This window comes from Coenobita brevimanus, chromosome 66 (genome assembly GCF_032717465.1).
Source record: "Coenobita brevimanus isolate Jiangsu-jjx chromosome 66, ASM3271746v2, whole genome shotgun sequence".
Lineage (NCBI taxonomy): Eukaryota > Metazoa > Arthropoda > Malacostraca > Decapoda > Coenobitidae > Coenobita > Coenobita brevimanus.
The window spans coordinates 7,934,490-7,953,300 of NC_137019.1; the positions used below are offsets into that span (position 1 = coordinate 7,934,490).

An 18,811-nucleotide genomic window follows, 5' to 3' on the forward strand; every position below is an offset into this window, starting at 1 on the left:
TTTTCCATGCTTGTTACTGTCAAGACCAAGTACAGAAACCGGTTGAGCGTTGAAGGGGACTTACATTGTGCACCCTTAGGCATTCGACCACGCATTCAAGATCTGGTAGCTAAGAAGCAGCGTCAAGTATCTCATTGATTTGGTAAGAAAGTAACCTCATTAAATATGCTGGGTATATTGTTTGCACAGAATTCATGCTCAATAAAAAGACTAAAAACACCCATTTTTAAAAGTTTTTCATTAAAATCTGGGAGGGAATTTTATCAATTTGACTGAGGATGCGAGGGAGGCGTGGAGGTAAGGCCAACTACATTAGGGGGCGTGGTGGTAAAAAGGTTAAAAACCACTGGATTCGAAGGTCACTGATGAGTTAGTAATAGAACAGAGCCCTGAGCAATACCACTATTGATAGCTCTAGGAGAAGAACGGTGGCCGTCTACAACAGCATCTATAGAACGGCCAGCAAGGAAGGTATAGATGAAGGCACGGATAGTAGGTTAGAAACCGTAAGAGGGCAGTTTGGAAATTAAAGATTTATCCCAGGCTCGATCGAAAGCCTTTGAGATGTCAAATGCAATGGCAAAGCTTTCGGCAAAGTCCCGAAAGGATGATGACCAAGAGTCTGAAAGGTAAGTGAGAAGATCGCCAGTGGAGCGTCTCTGGCGGAACCCATACTGACGATCAGAAAATAGCTTGTGATAGGAAAGATCCTTTAAATATTTCCTGCTAAGATTAGACTCGAAAACTCTTGAGACACAGGATGTTAAAGCAATTGGGCGATAGTTAGAGGGTTGGGAATGGTCACCCTTCTTTGGGACTGGCTGAATGAGAGCAAACTTCCAGCAAGAAGGAAAGGTGCGAGTTGATAGACAAAGGCGAAAGAGTTTGTCTAGGCAGGGTGTAAGCACAGAGGCACAGGTCTTGAGGACACTATGAGGAAACCCATCAGGCCCATATGCCTTGTTAGTTTTGAAGCCAGTGATGGCAGAAAATACATCAGTTGAAGAAATTTCAATGACAGTCATATATATATATATATATATATATATATATATATATATATATATATATATATATATATATATATATATATATATATATATGACACTGCTCACCTTTGAACTGACGGTTCGGTGCCAGCACCATCCATCATCTTTTATTCACCTGCCGGTAACATCAGCTGGGATCGACGTACGAGACCTTACTCATGTTTAATAGCTTAGAGTGGATCCCCACACAGTTGTTATACTCGATTTAAATTCACACCAGGCTACAAGAGAAAAATTCTGCAAAGAATGATCTGGCAGTGTAGGACCAGGCTGTAGTAGACCCTTAGGGTGGTGGCGTATATTCATAATAATGGTGTTCCTGTCTACGCTCACCGCTCACATCGATCAGCATGAGTGCACACTAGACGGTGCACTGAACCCTATGCACCATATTGTAACTTAGCTAAAATTCATTATATACCTTAATGACCCCTCATAACAGTCGATAGGCATGAATCCTAAGCCTTTCATCTTTCCATTGGCTCTTCCCCGAATTCAGCTCAGTGGTATTGTATTGTACAATACCCAAGGCACTTACGTCTCATACCAGGTGTACAGTACTCAAGGCACATTTGCGTCACACCGGGTGATATCAACATAAACCGTCATCATATAGGGAAGTTCAGTGATGCCCGAAACAGCTTTATGCGACAAAAATTGTAAGTGTGAGTTGAGCAAATGTGCCTGGTCTGTTTGGCATAATTTTTCTAGCTACGCTCGCAGAATTCTCCTTTGTGCTACAAGTTTTCCTATTTACTGAGAAAGCTCTTACAGTACTAAGGATTGCAATGTTGACAGTGAAATTTACATGCAACTTTCCTTAGTAAAAATCTTATTTTTTTTTTTTGTGCTGGGTCATACTTTCCTTTGGGACTTATTTCCTTACACCGGGGAATACCAATTAAAGGAATCAGGTTTCATTCACATGCATGTCTGTAAGTTCAACACTAATACCAGCTTCTCTCTCATTATGGATGCAGAGGGCTTCACTATCGGTACCTTGTGATTAGAAAGTAACATGTTATAAATCAGATATCTAGTTCATTGTGTCTCCGTGTGTTCACCTCTGTTCTTACCTATCCGCAGGTGTGATTGCTATCCAGCCCGACACCCGCAGCACAACATGAAACTCTTGCTACTCGTCATCATCACCACATTCTATCTAGCATTCCCACCACCTGCTCAGTCTGCTCTGGCACAGCGCTATGAATCTGCTCCACTCAAGCCATACTTACAAAATTTATGTAAGTTGACATTATGACTAATTTCACCGATATTATCCACTGCTTTCAAAGATTGATTTGAATGATCAAAATTGAACAGTTTTTCGAATCATGAAGTGTGATTTGATTTGAATGAGCTTCCCTCTTATATGAAGCTTATGACAGCGTATAGAATAATACTTCCAATAAGGATTAGTGGATTTTTTTTTTTTTTTTTTTTACAGTTGTCTAGAAGTTTCGAGTCTTTTGTTTTGTACATCAGAATATTTAACTGATAGCGCCAATTCATTCATTCATTCATGCATTCATTATTATTTTTGTAACGCTACGCTACCAGTGTGTCATGTCTATGCCTTTCAGATTTCGTCTCTGTGCCATTATTTTGCTCCTCTATTCTACCATAGTGATGTAGATGAGATGCAAAGCAGTGACCTCATTGATGCCTGGGCTACTAAGGGTTGCTCGCTGAAGGAAGTAAACTGTCAGAAAGCACGGCTGCGGTTTTGTTTGGTTCTGCACTTCCCTAAAATAATAAATGTCTTGACTGCTGAAATTTTTACGGGCTCCTCAAGTTTATTTGTGTTACTATACTATTTTTACCTTAACTTGGCCCAGATGTTCCTCCTGTTGTAGCTTATTCTACGTAGGTCAGTGAATGAAGATATTATTGCTGCTTCGCACTCTTTCCATAGCGCTTCTTCGAAACTAACGTCGTACTTAAGTGTTAATCTATTTTTACAACTCAGCATTCAAGATGGAGAGAAGGTAGTTTTAGGCCAGGTTAGAATAAAAGTAGTATAGAACTCCAAGCTGCTGTTTCAGCCTGTTATTTGTGTTCATTTTATGACCGAGCAGAGACGCAAAGATAATGTGATGAAAATGTGGATGCAGTAATGGTGGTGGTGTTTGTGTGTACGGTATGCAGTCTGTGAGGTTTAGAATATATAATCACATTAGTCCGTGAACTTTCTATTTTCATTTTACTACCTGACCGTTATGTGCGATTTTTGAGAGATCCTTTTTGACTGAAGGGGATCGAAGTAACCTAAAATCTAATCCCTTATAACAAGATGAGCACATTACAGCAAGAGAGTGCAATCAAAGCTCAACGCGGAGAAGAGCGACGTAAAGGATTCCAAACTATGATCGTCTTTAATTTTATGAACGTTAATAAATGTTTCCTTATTTTTCATATTAAAAAAGTGATGCTGGCTGTATAGTTTCATGTCAGTATAGGCCTAATTATATTAAACAGAGTAACGCTAATCGTTGTTTTTCTTGATATGGTTGACCGAAAATATTTGTAGAATTCATTTTATATGATTACCATTTCAAATATGAAGTCACAGCGGAACAGAAGGTACCTGTGTGTCCAGAGAAATAACGGAAATCGAATGTGGTAGGTGGGGGCGCTCACCATCCATTCACTCGATGTAGTGCTGCTCTCGGGTGTCTGCCTTTTCCTCTCCTTTCTCCAAACCTTCCTTCCTCTTCTGTCTTTCTTTACTTCATTCTTTCCTCGTCCTTCTGCCTACGGGTGACTTTACACTCCCTCTTTTGTCTTTCTTTCCTCTTCCTTCTGCCTATGGGTGACTCTCCATTGAGTGACAAGCCTAATGGTTTCCTGTACACCAGGAAATAATTTACTACGCTGGGTGGTAACCATATAACCAAATTATGGCACCTGGTGGTTTAGTGTGTAATTACAGCTCTCCAATCGGATTGAGCCGGTGAAGGTTTATATCCAAGGGGTGGTTGGGGTTATTGTCATGTAATGCCACTCAGGGATGAGTGAGGCTGGTCACTTTGATCTTAAATGTCAGGACCAAATTGCCTAGCCCCGGGCTTCTACGCTCCTCATGGGGCAACGTAGAATTGGATGATGGATGGATGGCCTATCTACTACTGATATGTTGGTTCTGAAAACCTTGATTACTCAAGCTGATTCTGCTTGGGCCGTTGGATAAAGTTTTTGGCCTGTTCATCAATATAATTTATGAAGTTGGAGAGGACAAAGGACTTCTTTTTGTGGGCAAAATTATTTTAGAACATAAATAAATTCGTGTTTATTTTCTAGCCACATGATTTTTTTTTTTCTCTTATTACGTGTCTGACTCTGGGCAAGGCTTCAGGGCCTACCCCGAAGTCGGAGTAGTTCTCCTTGGGGCCCAGTAGTCCTCCTGCATCTCTACATGTCACGACTTCGGCGCTAACACCCACCATCCATATTGAATACATGCTAGGGCTGTCTCATACAGGACCGGTGTACTGGCATTAGCGGGGGTACTTTTGACACGTCGACGGGTCATCTGGTAGATCAGAAAAGACTGCTTTTTATGAAATTCATATCCCTGTCCCAGCCGGGATTCGAACCTGGGCCCATTAGGACTTCAGGGCGCCTCTCTACCGATTCTGTCACCAGCTCCTGACCAGAGAAGAACGTTCTGAACTGTGTTCGGTATATTATGGGATGAATACCTAAGTATAGGAATTTCATTGATGGATTACTTTTGGGCTAAAAAAAAAAAAAAAAAAAAAAAAAAAAAAAAAAAAAATCTCACGAACTCGCATCGCAAGAATATGTCAGTCTTAGCGCGACTTATACCTCCGAGAAAAACTAATATCGCTACCTCATGCCTCCCACCCACAGGTGACTGTGACGATGACGATGATGATGGTGATCGTAATGGGGATTCGAGTAAATTCCCCTTGAGCTGCAAAGGTAAAACCGGTAAGTAACAAAGTATGTGTTAAGAACTACCCAAAGAAAACACTTAGGAACAAATATGAACAGTAGTCCTCCTGCATCTCTACATGTCACGACTTCGGCGCTAACACCCACCATCCATATTGAATACATGCTAGGGGTGTCTCATACAGGACCGGTGTACTGGCATTAGCAGGGGTACTTTTAACATGTCGGCGGGTCATCTGGTAGATTAGAAAAGTCTGCTTTTTATGAAATTCAAATCCCTGTCCCAGCCGGGATTCGAACCTGGGCCCATTAGGACTTCAGGCCGCCTCTCTACCGATTCTGCCACCACCTCCTGACCACGAAAGAACGTTCTGAACTGTGTTCCGTATATTATGGGATTAATACCTAAGTATAAGAATGTCATTAATGGATTACTTTCGGGCTAAAAAAAAAAAAAAAAAAAAAAATTCTCACGAACTCGCATCGCAAGAATATGTCAGTCCCAGCGCGACTTATACCTCCGAGAAAAACTAATATCGCTACCTCATGCCTCCCACCCACAGGTGACGATGACGATGATGATGGTCATCATCATAAATTCCCCTGGAGCTACAAAGGTAAAACCGGTAAGTAACAAAGTATGTGTTAAGAACTACCCAAAGAAAACACTTAGGAACAAATATGAACAAAAGACTGGTTGAAATTACATTATAACCAATTGACCAAATGCAATTAACAGCAGGCCAACAGTGAACTTATTGCTAGGACAATACTAGGTAGGCTGTGCTACGTGTGAGATGGCAGTAGAGGTAGCTGACTGAAGACTGAAATGAAATATAGTGACTTTCGCTGGAAATGGAGAAATGATGATTGACTTACTATCTCTGATGAGAGACAGTGAGGCTATCCTATTATTCCTGTAACACAGCCTTTTTGGATAACTCTCAGATGGTCAGAGTCATCAGCAAAGGTTTAAAAGAAAGAGGTAATAAAGAAAACAAGTACAAGCTTCGGGAGTTACATATTTTACGAGGGTTATGCACCACGTTCCCGAAAATAGCATGTGACTGGCACAGTTTGGTTCTTAGAAATATTCCAGAAACTAAAGCTTTCCGTAAGTCAACAGATGGTTATGAAGACACTTTCACAGCTACAGCAGCACCACGTTCTGAGCCACATGCCTGATTATGCGGGTATGGGGAAGTATTCGCATCCATGAATAGGCAATCTGGATCGTGCACACATCCAGAGAGTGAGCGGCTGTTCCACTTACATTTCCACGTGCAGGGCATGTGGAGATAAGATAGTCCACGCCTGCATCGTCTCAGCCAAGCAAATAAATTCATAGATCATTCATAGAGAGGAAAGAGCAAAGAGGATTCCAGGGGAGAAGACAAGAGTCGGTTAAGGGGAATGACCTGAGGTTTAGGGTAGATTTTAATTTTTTGCCGTATTTTGGAGTGCTTAAACAAATAGGAATGCTCGTGGAGGCATAGGAGAGGTGGTATTTAAAGATTAAACTCCTGGATGAAAGATTCAGGCATTATTCCCTGTTAGGGGATTCAAAGCAAGGATATGAAGCATGACCTAAAAGCAGTCTATGTTGACCTTACTTGATATCTTGTGCAAGTGGGAGCCCTGAATTAATTTTATCGGACCTGAAAGACCTGATGCAACTTATGGGCAAAAATTTGTACATAATGTGTTATTCTTACCGACTCACCATTTCCAACTCTCATGACTCCCATTTTCCTGCACTCAATCCCTTCCTCCCTCTCTCTCTCTCTCTCTCTCTCTCTCTCTCTCTCACACACACACACACACACACACACACACACTGATTGACTGTATCACCCTTCAGGTCCGCGTTATTGGGCAGAGCATTATCCCCATTGCCGAGGTAAGCGCCAGTCTCCCATTGATCTCTACAACGGGGATCGGGTGACGACATGGAGTCCCTTCCGGTTCTATAACTACAACGTTACGCCAACATCAGTCCATGTCACGAACAATGGAGTCACAGGTACGCCTATACTGCTTTTACTCTAACTGGCCTAAAACTACCATCTCCTCAGCTTGAATGCCGAGTTGTAAAAACTTATCATTGAAATATGATGCACGCAGAAGTGCTATGGGAAGAACGTAGAGGCGTATAAATGCCTCTTACGTACAGTAACCAACATGAAATAAGCTGTAAAAGGACGACAATCTGGGCCAGGTTAATGTAGAAAGGGTATTCTCAGGGCTGGATTTAGGCATAAGCTAAACAAGCCACAGCTTACGGCCTCATAGTCTGAAGGGGTCTCTCTTTTTTATTTTTTTTTTCCACTTATAAATGAAAGCAATGAATTGATTCACTTAACCCACTCGGCACTTTTTTTCTAATGCATCTTGAGGGTATTCTTGTTAGTTCAGTTGTTGCAAAACCCTATTCTGTTAACAGTTGCCAAATGGGGTCTGTTAACAGTTGCCAAATGGGGCCTCAACAGTTACCCATAGCTTCAGGGCCTCCCCATATTTAAATTCAGCCCTGGGTATAGTTCCTTCACGGATTCTGAAATCCTATGGGGTATCCTAGATTATTCAGTACGGTTACTTTTTATACTCTGGAGATATTGGCCAGTTTGTTTTCATCTGACAGTGATCTCGAATTCTTTTCTGCTCCGTTGATGGCTAAGTGTAGCCTCATAAAAGGGTTGATTTGACCAGTGACCAAGGAGGCTCCTTCCTACCTAATAAGTAAGGCTTCTCGTATGTCATGCAAACTCAGCATAGTATTTAAGCTGTATGAGAGGTCCAGTTCCATTAAACAAAAATAAACTAACTATAAAAATACTTCTTCGGCCAGTTTTGCTGATGTTTGCAGCACGACGTATTATGCTGTTCTCAGCCTCGCACTTGGTTCTTACTACGTAAGCTAACGTAATATAAACAGGAAATGCTGACGCGCAGATTACCATCCACATTTTATCAGCTAGAATAATTACCTCACACTGGTAAGTTTGGCGAGCAAGATTTTATATTTAATAGATTAATAAACTGATACAGATTATTCAATAAGTTTCCCATATCGATTACTAGGATAAAAAACTAACAGCTATTTCTTAATTGGCAGCTGAGTTCACGGTGGACATGTCGAAGAGACCCTATGTGCGTGGCGGGAATCTCAACGGCGAATATGTGTTCGATCACCTTCACTTCCACTGGGGTTCCAATAACTCCGTTGGCTCAGAGCATTTAATCAAACACAAAAGGTAAATTGAGAGTTAGACGGTGATTTGGGTGGAGTATGTCTTTTGTGTGTGTGTGTGTGTGTGTGTGTGTGTGTGTGTGTGTCCGACTCTGGGCATAGGCTTTACAGCCTGCACTCAAAGCCGAGTAGTCCTCTTACATACCATGCACCTTTACATGTCACCACTTTGGCGCTAACACCCACCGTCCATATTGAATACATGCTAGGGCTGTCATACTGGACTGGTGCATTGGTATTAGCGGGGGTATTTTTACATGTCGACGGGGGTTCTGGTAGATCAGTAAAGTCTACTTTTATGAAATTCAAATCCTTAAACCGTTCCCTGCACCAGCGGGGATTTGAACCTGGGTCCGGTAGGACTGCAGGCCACATCTCTACCGATTGAGCCTCCGCATCGAGTTTCCGGCAGTCAGGATACAGTTTTGCCGTAGTCCGGGAGGGGTTTGGCAGTGGTTGGGATGGAGTATAGAGAAGGGCAGTGATTAAGGTGGAGTATGGTAGTGGTTAGGATGGAGGAGTAAGGCAGTAGTAAGAGTGTGATCATGTCGGAGTTAGGTTGTTGTTAGGCAACAAAGTACCTCAAGCAGGATAGGATGAAGGATAACGGGCAATAAGGAAGTGAAAACAAATAGAAGACAGAGCTTAGACCACACTGTGAGAGCTTGGTATGGTGGATTGGTAGACAGGGATGAATCAGTGAGCGATGAGTTGCTTGGTCCCGCGATGGAAACAAATGGATGAGGCAGTGTGATAAGGGAGGCAGAAGATTAAGTATGATGACAAGAGAAATGAAGGAAACCACGGGACGAAACACTATGATATATAGAGAAGGACACAGATTAAGTATGCTGACATGAGGAGAAATGAATAAAATAAGGGGAAGAAGCAGTATGGAAGAGGCGGAAGATTTAAGTATGATGGCAGGGGGAGATTAAACACACACACACACACACACACACACACACACACACACACACACACACACAGGGGATGAGACAGTATGATAGGATAAGCAGATCAATATGGTGACTGGAGAAGAAGGTTCCTCTTGCGGTATGTTAGTTGGTTCCTCTCAAATGGATAGGAAACTCAAATTAATGGCTTAAAATAGCACGAGAGAGAGAGAGAGAGAGAGAGAGAGAGAGAGGGGCGAAGAGACAGGGAGAAAATAACATTGCATGCTTTCTTCTCAGGTACCCGTGCGAAGCCCACCTGGTGCATTACAGAAGTATTTACAAAAACACATGTAAGGCCATGAAGTACAAGGGCGGACTGGCGGTATTATCGGTCTTGTTTACTATCACTGAGGACAACAACACAGCACTCACAAACCTTATAGAAGGGCTTGCCAAAGTTGCCAGTGCCAAACTAGGTAATATTTTGTGCTGTTTTGTTTATCACGGAACTCAATGCTTTGTGTGATTTAAACCTCTACTTATACTTGTTGCAAACTTGCAGTCTAATACAGAACTGGTGGTTTTTGTTTCATGTATGACGTAAGGTATTTCTGCTTAGTTTTACTGTTAACATCTTTACTACTGTTTCATACGGTAATACAATCATATTAGTCGGGTGATTGCACTACATCCAATCCAAATCAGTATATGCATCTTCTTCAGTCAGAAATTTACTCGGGGAAAGAGAGAGAGAGAGAGAGAGAAATTACATGCTTTCCTTATTTCTCTGAAGATATGAACTAAAACAGTTCCTTCACATTCGTTCCTTTACCATCAGGTCATGAGGTCAAGACTGAGCCCTTCCCGCTGTCGGCCATCCTACCCAGCAACAGAGATAAGTTCTACCGCTACCATGGGTCTCTGACCACACCGACCTGCTGCGAGGTGGTAGTGTGGACGATCTTCGATGAAAAACTTAGCATATCGGCCACACAGGTACGGAGATATTAGTAAATATATTCGCCTACACTCTTTTAACTCTAACTTGCCCTAAAATTGCCATCTCTCCAGCTTAACTGCTTATCTGTAACAATTAATTAATTTTCGAATTTTGTACTAGTCACAAAGAAGTGTTGTGGAAAAGACGCAGAGCTTTAGCATTGCCTGTTCTGCTTACTGAACTATTTGAAATACTGTAAGCTACAAAAGGATTAAAATCTGGGCCAAGTTAAGGTAAAAAGAGTATAATGACAATTTCCATCTGCTCTTACTTTCCATTTTCTAACTTCTTTTGTTCCGTCTTTATTGCTTGAGCATTTAGTCCCCTCAGTACAATGACGTCATTTCTCTCTTGTCCATGCTCCCACAAAACGTCTGCACTCGGCTAAGGAATGGCTTTTGGAACTGGAGTGTCAGATATAGCCTTCATTGAACTCTTCACTACAAGAGGTCTTCCTAGGTAGCAAGAAAAAATAAATAAGACGTCATCACAGTAAGGAGGTCAAACGCCTTTGTGTTTCACCCAGGATTTTAAAAACTTTGAATGGTCGTTTTTTATCCATGGCCGTATAAAATCGTCTGTGGTTAGCAAGAATAAAATGAAGTGTGGCTATACCCCTACAGATGGCGCAGTTCCGCACCTTGAAGGACGCCTACGGGCATGCCCTGGTTGACAACTACCGTCCTGTTCAGCCTCTTGGTAGGCGCAAGGTGAGTTCTTTTCCCCAGGCGAGTTATTTCATCGGGTGTTTTTTTTTTTTTTTTTTTTTCCCCTGGTGAGTTCTTTTTCCAGGATGAGTTCTTTTTCCCAGGTGAGTTCTTTTTCCAGGACGAGTTTTTTTTCTCATGTCAATTCTCTTTCTCACTTTTTCCAGAGCGATTTCTTTTCCCAGATAAGTCCTTGTTCCCAGGTGGGCCCTTTTTCACATGTGCGGTTCACTCAAGATACGCGTTTAAAAGCAGGCTTCAAGTTTCGAAGAACGTGGCATTGCTTTATTTGTATATATTCGACATTTACCTGTTTATAGGAATTAGGAAGAAGCTAGAAAATTTATGAACAAAGTCTTAGGATTTAAAGAAACTGCTTGAAACCTGAAACTTACCTGTAAACGTGGAACTGAGTGGGTAATGTGCAGTATACTGAAGCCGGATACTTAAACATTTTTACGATCGATTCCCTGTTGTAACTTTGATCTGTTTTTGTAAGAACTGAAGATAAGAGAATATTCCGAACCATCCTTTACTAGCTTATGTCTCCTGGAGAATATATATATATATATATATATATATATATATATATATATATATATATATATATATATATATATATATATATATAACTTACGACAATTTTCCTTCGTAACTATGTTTATTCTTTATGTTACTGATATCTTTATTTTTCATTTATTTATTTATTTATTGGAGGAGGAACAAGAAGCATGGGAAGACTCGGTACTCTCCTTGCCTTGACCTTCCTACAAGAACAGTTTATAGTTACGACGGGGAATCTACCATAAATATATTCAGGAATTTCACACATGGACTGTTGATTTTTTCCCTGATATTCTTAACTAACTAATTATGTAGCGGTAAAGTTGTAACACAATCTAATAATATGTTACTGATCATACTGTCTAATGCCTATAATTCCTGTTGCAGCTGTACTTCGCCGACTTGGATTAGGAGGAACTGGTCATATCGTTCAGGATAAGATTCACTATCAGACCCAGCTTGCTTCATCAGCTGTTTCCTTCCTCTACTTTCTTGTAGTTTCTGTAGCGGTGATATTTCCTAAAATTAGGAGCTTGATGTGGCTGTTGTACGATTACGTGTTAAGTAAAAATTACTTTTAAAGCATCATAACCTACATAAGAAAATTTAAAATGGTAAAAGACAATCCCAGACTACTCCTTTTGGGCTGTAGGAGGTCCCGAAGCTATAGGTTACTATGGTCCAATAGACCAATATTCTTTCCTAACAGCATTTTCCGTACATAAAGCTTCTGGTCATCTCTGGAAGATTTAAACCGCTACACTTTAGTACAGCCTTGATCTCCATCTCCAGCGTCTTCCACTAGGTCACTACCTGTCTACTAAGAACTGCTACGAAATACACGTCTAATGTAAACACACACACACACACACACACACACACACACACACACAATGAAACATCAGTGTCTCACTTTAAACTCTTATGAATATTTCTTACTTTACAATGTGTTTACTACAGTATTTGTGTATTGCTGCTTCTTCCAGAGGGTAGTGTAGTAAGGTAGCCAAATTGGTATTTTTCGTATGCAACTGTGTGTTGAGATGTTGTTGATTTTATTATGTAATCGCAAATGTTTCCCCTCACCGCTTTCAACAAACTGTTTATCATTGTTGAAGACATAACCCCAACAATTGTTTCTTGCGTTGAGGTTGTTGCTTAGTTATCAGGCTTTGCTTGTTTGCACTAGATTATATGGAGTAACAGGACAGTCAGGGACAAATCCTACTAACTGTGCTACAGTGCTTTCGATACCTCCTAAGGATCTGCCTCTAATCTCTGTAAAAAAAAATGTTAGAGGTCATTCAGTATGGTGATGTCCTTATTCTATTCTCTTCTGTTGCCAGACGATTTCAGTCAACCCTTTGAACTGTAGGAATTAGATATGGCCTCTGTTTACCCGATCAACACCAGGGGCATTTCCCAAGTTTAAAAAAAGTCTGGAGATAGCAAGAATAAAATAAAATAATTACTTACGGGATTCAAGAGGCTGCTACTTGTTAAGGGTTACATCAGTTTTTCCGTTTGTGTGAGAGAGTGTCGAGTGTTCCTTTTGATTTACTGTATAATCTATGTGAACCTTGTAAGATTTTTGTTTTTTTCTTGCTGCTGTTGGAGTACTGTGGATGTAAACAGGTGGTGAAAGTGGGCAACGGGATCCACTACGTCATAAATTATCAGACCCTACAGAGAGAGAGAGAGAGAGAAGCTTGCATTATGGGCTTTGAACCTGCCAAGCTGAGTTACGTTGGAGACAGATTATACTGTTAAAACAATGTAGGGTGATGGAATCAGCGCAATAACTGTAATATAATATGCAACGCATCCTTTAATAAAAGAAAACAACATCCCAGTACGTTACCAGTGAGTCCACAGTTTTTTTCCTCGTTCATAACTTGCCCCTGGACTGCATTTAATCGATACTGTCCCCATAAGTGCCAAAGAATTATGCGAAAGGGTATGGCAATTTTATTAGCAGCCTGATTACAGGATAACATATATCGGCCTACGAACTCAACCTAATTCCAAAGCTAGAAACGTAAATCTGAAAGCATAAACTTTGTCATCCTTTAATGTAGCTGTATTAACTACAAGTGGATATAATATTTCATGATAATGTTTCAAAGGCCGAGTGAAGTGAGCAGGTGGAATGCGAAATGAGCCCAACTAACGACATGTCTTGAAGGGGGGCCAACTCGAGTCTTCACGTTCCAGTGCCGCCCGCAAGTTCAGATTTTCAGTGATCACGCTTTAATAGTCATTTTATTTGCGTGATCGAAATTATTGTAACTATTGAATATGTAGGTGTTTCATCCTATTTTATTATACATATTTGATTTGATTTTGATTTATCGGTGATTTATTGGTGTAATACCTTGATGTATACATTTTGGATGCTTATTCTATTACAGAATTGCTTGTGAACTGTGTCTTTCATAACCTTTTACCTTTCAAATTATCAGTTTTAAAGTCTTCTTCTGTGGCAGACAATTAGGAGATTAATTCTGCCTCTGCCCGAGACAAACTGATAATAGAAGGAAATATAATTGTGCTCTCGTGTCCACAGCACACTAATAGGCCAAGGGACGGGTAGCACTGAGGCACGTGGGATAACGACTGGAAAGGGGAAAAAGAAGGGGACAGAACAGAGGAAAGTTGTAAAAAATACTGGGAGAGAAAAGAAGGAGGAATTAAAATTAGGAAGAAACATAAATTGACGAGGAGGATAATCATTTTATTAGTACAGAGCAATATAAACGGAAAGGAAGAAGAGTCTGAGGATGACGTAAGTACAAGGAGGAATAAAAATTTGGAAGATGATAAATTCGAAGAGGAGGATTCCCATTTGAACAGTACAGAGCAATATTAAGGAAAAGGAAAAGGAAGGGAGATTTGAAGGTGAAAGGAAGGTAAAGTTGCTAAGGACTGAAACTGGAAAGAGCAATGAGAAAAATGGACCAGGAGGTGTATTAGACTGAAATTTAGGAGCAGGATTTATATTGGATTAACCTCCTCGAATTCCATTAGCAAACCTGGCATACTGTTAAGATTTTTCGGTTAATCATCCATGAGTGCACCTGAGTCTTCCATACCTAACACCACCCTCCTTTCCTCCCTCCCTGTCTAACACTACCTTACTTCATCCCTGTCCTGACTAACACCATCATGCCTCATCTCTTCTCTGCTTAACATCACCATGCCTCCCACCAACACTTTCTAACACCATCTTGCCTCACCCCAGCCCTACGAAACACCACCCTTTTTCACCCTTGTCCTGCTTAGCACCACCTTACTTCACCTCTGGTCTGTCTAACACTACCCTGCTACCGTGTCTCACCCCTGCCACGCCAAGCGTTAGCCTGTCACACTGTGGTCTTCTCTCACGCCACTCGGTCCCACTCTCTCCCTACCAAACATCACTGTACCTCTCTCTCTAACGCCTCCGTGCCTCCCACTACCCTCATTTCTTGGCGTTATCTCACTTTTGCTCTGTTTCAACCTTCATCCTGTTTTACGTTTTCCCTGACTCATTCTCGATACTAACTCACGTCTGCCGTGCCTTATTCCTCATATTAAGTCTCTTCAACCATGCCCAGCACTTTCAAGTTACTACCATTAGCGGATGTGATGCTTCGTCAAATCTCGTTATAAATGCTTACAGTGTGATCCCTATAATAATACGCAAGAACACTTTCATATGGATTAGGGATCAAGATAATATTTTAAGATACATTCCTCTAAGATGCTTGGATATACTGGGTGAAGGACTACAAAATCTGTGCGATAGTAAATATGATGAAAGAGGAAAAAACAAGTGAATGGCAAGAAAAGCAGTTGAGATCCAGTGAAGGAATTGTCATGAAATGGGAAAAATCCTATACTCGTATAATCAAGTGTGCTTGAACGATCACTTTTGGTTATTTAGTATGATTATCTGCAAAATGGATGTGACATTAATGTGGGCTGTCATGTGAAGACACGTATACATTAATGAAATTACTCCTCTGTGCACAAAAACTAATCGACGAATGATTATAAGAAACATGTATTTTCGAAGTGAAGTTTTAGTAACAAACATTCGAGATCACGACACACATTTTAACAAGATCACATGTGCTGATCTGTGTGGGGAGCAAATTAATATATTTTGTTCTATTTCTTCCCTCGAGGTAACAGAGTGTTCTGGGTCGTATCTTGGCATGAAAGGCTTCGTAACACCCGATTTACTTTGCATATTGCACAGTAGCATTACCTTGTTCGGTAATTATATCGTGTCAGTATCGACATAGTTTGCATCAGTAACATACCAGAGTCTAGAGGATGTTCAGGTATAGTACTTGTATCCAAAATAAATCGATAAGGAGGAAGTGTTACGAAAAATTTCAAAGTCGCATAAAGTATGACAGTTTATCCGAAGAAACAGAAATATGTAAAGTCAAAAGTGTGTGTGCTCGGGGGAAGGGGATAAAGGAGTCTGGAGAGAGATAATGGGAATGTAATTACCGGCTTGGGGGATGTATGTGCGGCGGGTCCAAAAATGAGAGAGAGAGAGAGAGAGAGAGAGAGGGGGGGGGGTAGAGGAGGTAAATTAAGCAATGCTATTTGAGTGTAAATACCATGTGTGTGTGTGTGTGTGTGTGTGTGTGTGTGTGTGTGTGTGTGTGTGTGTGTGTGTTAATTTAGCACAATTAATACTCTTCACACGTATTCCTTGTCTTGCAGCAGCTGTGTCTCTTAAACGGAATTATTACCACCGATTAGCTGGTTTAATAGGAGATAAATATGAAAAACCTAATGCCATTATATCTACAGCAATGAGAATATTACAGAAAGCAAGGAATGGAAATGATCAAAAGCAACCTTAAATAACCCCACTTAGTCTCCAGATTGCCCCAGTAAAGGTGATTATTGTATATAATGGTTACGATTATCAGGGTTCATATTTTAAAGTCAAAATCATTATCAAGAAACTAATTCATCTGAGTGAAAACACACACACACACACACACACACACACACACACACACACACACACACACACACACACACACACACACACACACACACACTACACCTCTTTGCTCACAAATCACCAGGAAATGTTGCAGGTTCACACACATACACACAGCACCAGAGCTACCCCTTACATACTATAATTACATCCTACCCGCATACCAGTTCTGCACTCCATTTACACATCACCTATCACACTTACAACCCAACGCACGTCTCACCTACTGCGACCAGCTCATCTACCATACATGCACCTGCTACAACCAGCCCACCTACCACAACCAAGCACCTACCACACCTACACCTACCACAGCCAACCCACCTACCACACCTACCCCAACCACAACCAGCCCACCTACTACAACCAACCCACCTACCACACCTACACCTACCACGACCAGCCCACCTACCAAAACCAACCCTCATACCGCACCTACACCTACCACAGCCAACCCATCTGCTACTCCTACACCTACCACAGTTATACCCAACCTACAGTACAGACATAACCTCCCACAACCAACTCACCACCTACACCTACACCCCATCCCCAGTTACAGTCCAACCCAACACCCTCCCTACGTGCCACTGGCTATATGATTAAATCTGAGGCAGTGAAGGGATATAGGCAAGTCCCTGATATATGATAGCCAGTTTCAAAAAGCCTGCGAGGATAGGAAGTAGCCGGACCGCATTCCACGTAACGCAATGTAACAACGAGAGAGAAATGTCAAACTCGCTCTATTTTCCATCCTGTGCTTAATAAAATGTTGCATAAAACTGGAGCTTTGGCTTCCCCTTTCGGTTTCACGCTTAACCCTTTCAAGTGATGTCAGGGAGACTCCTTCACGTGGTGGCACTGACATGACCAGGCGGTAGAGCTGCTCGGTTATGCAAACGTCCTTCAGTTCCCTCACTATCCCCGGAAAGAGGGATAGTGGACCACAGAAGGACAACCTCGTCCTGCAGTCCACTGGGTTCACGCTGAGATGAGCCTGGAGCCGCAACTACAATTACTACTACCACCCCTTCAGTCCGATGACGTATTTTAAATCTTATGTAATATACTATAGCAGTAGGCGTGTGTGTGTGTGTGTGTGTGTGTGTGTGTGTGTACTGTATTTTGGGCAGCCGAAACTACACATTCAAATCGCACCAAAATTGGCACAAAAATCGCAAAACATTCGCTGATGTGAAAAAACTGGGTCCCATTACGATTGAAAAACTTTTACAATATTTAATGAGCGATCACCTTTTGACCAAAAAACGCAGCACCCGAAGCCCGGCATAGGATCTCCGTAGATTTTTTTGTCCAGAGGTAGACCTACAATTAACTGGGATCCATTACCGAAGCTGCAAATAACACAATTAATTGGTTAGCTGCAAAAAATTCAAGTGACCGTTACACTAGAACAGCACATAAACGCGAGAGCCCTCCGCAGGAGTAAGTGCGAGGGGTCCGAAGGGCCCACGAGCACTTGTCTAATATACTATAGCACTAGCCGTGTGTGTGTGTGTGTGTGTGTGTGTGTGTTTGGCCAGCCGAAACTACACATTCAAATCGCACCAAAACTGGCACAAAAATCGCAAAGAATTCGCTGATGTGAAAAAACTTGGTCCCATCACGACTGAAAAACTTTTACTGTATTTAATGAGCGATCACATCTTAACCAAAAAACTTCGCTCCCGGCGCCCAGCACAGAATCTCCGTAGAATTTTTTGCTCATAGCTATAACTAAAATATAGCAGCGCGAGAGCCCTCCGCAGGAGCAAGTGCGAGGGGCCCGAAGGGCCCACGAGCACTTGTTCTCTCTATCCCTTTTGCAGTGGCTTAGCCAGCTCTCGATCAATGAAAGTGCCAAGGTAAGATCAAGCCATATTTTTGTGGGACAAAATGCTACATATGATTCACACATTAAGCAACTTGAAATTTCATTTGCATGGGGGATGGGCATTAGGGGACCTAGGGTCTGACTTGGGGGCCCGGTCCCCCCCACCACCCAGGTCTCCCCATAGCTACGCCACTGATCCCCTGGATGTTTTGTTATACTTGGGACTGACCACATATAGTGGCAAGGTGAGAAACAGTCTCCATAAACTTCTTCCCAACTCGATTCCTCTCCTTAGCCTCCATTAAATCATTTTAAGGTAGTGAAAGAACAAATAAGTCACCGAAATGAAGAGATGAACAGAACCCTACATTTCATCAAGCACACCAATCTACTCTTTCCCATGTGTACATCTCTTTATATTTTCTCACTTAAACTCTCCTTGACATTATGCTGTACAGGATGAGAGTAAATTAGTCAGTGATCAGTTTTATTTATTTAATTATTTTTGTATAATCAACAATCTAAACATTTTTTTAAAAGTAAGTTGAAAGTAGGAGCCTGAGAGCGTTGACCTCTAAA

General features: G+C 41.4%; 1 protein-coding gene across 1 annotated transcript in view; it reads left to right on the plus strand.

Moving 5' to 3' along the window:
• The window catches only part of Syx18 (syntaxin 18), a 258,696-nt gene that overhangs the window by 114,916 nt on the left and 124,969 nt on the right, over positions 1-18,811 (plus strand). The gene's annotated exons all lie outside the window — the stretch shown is intronic.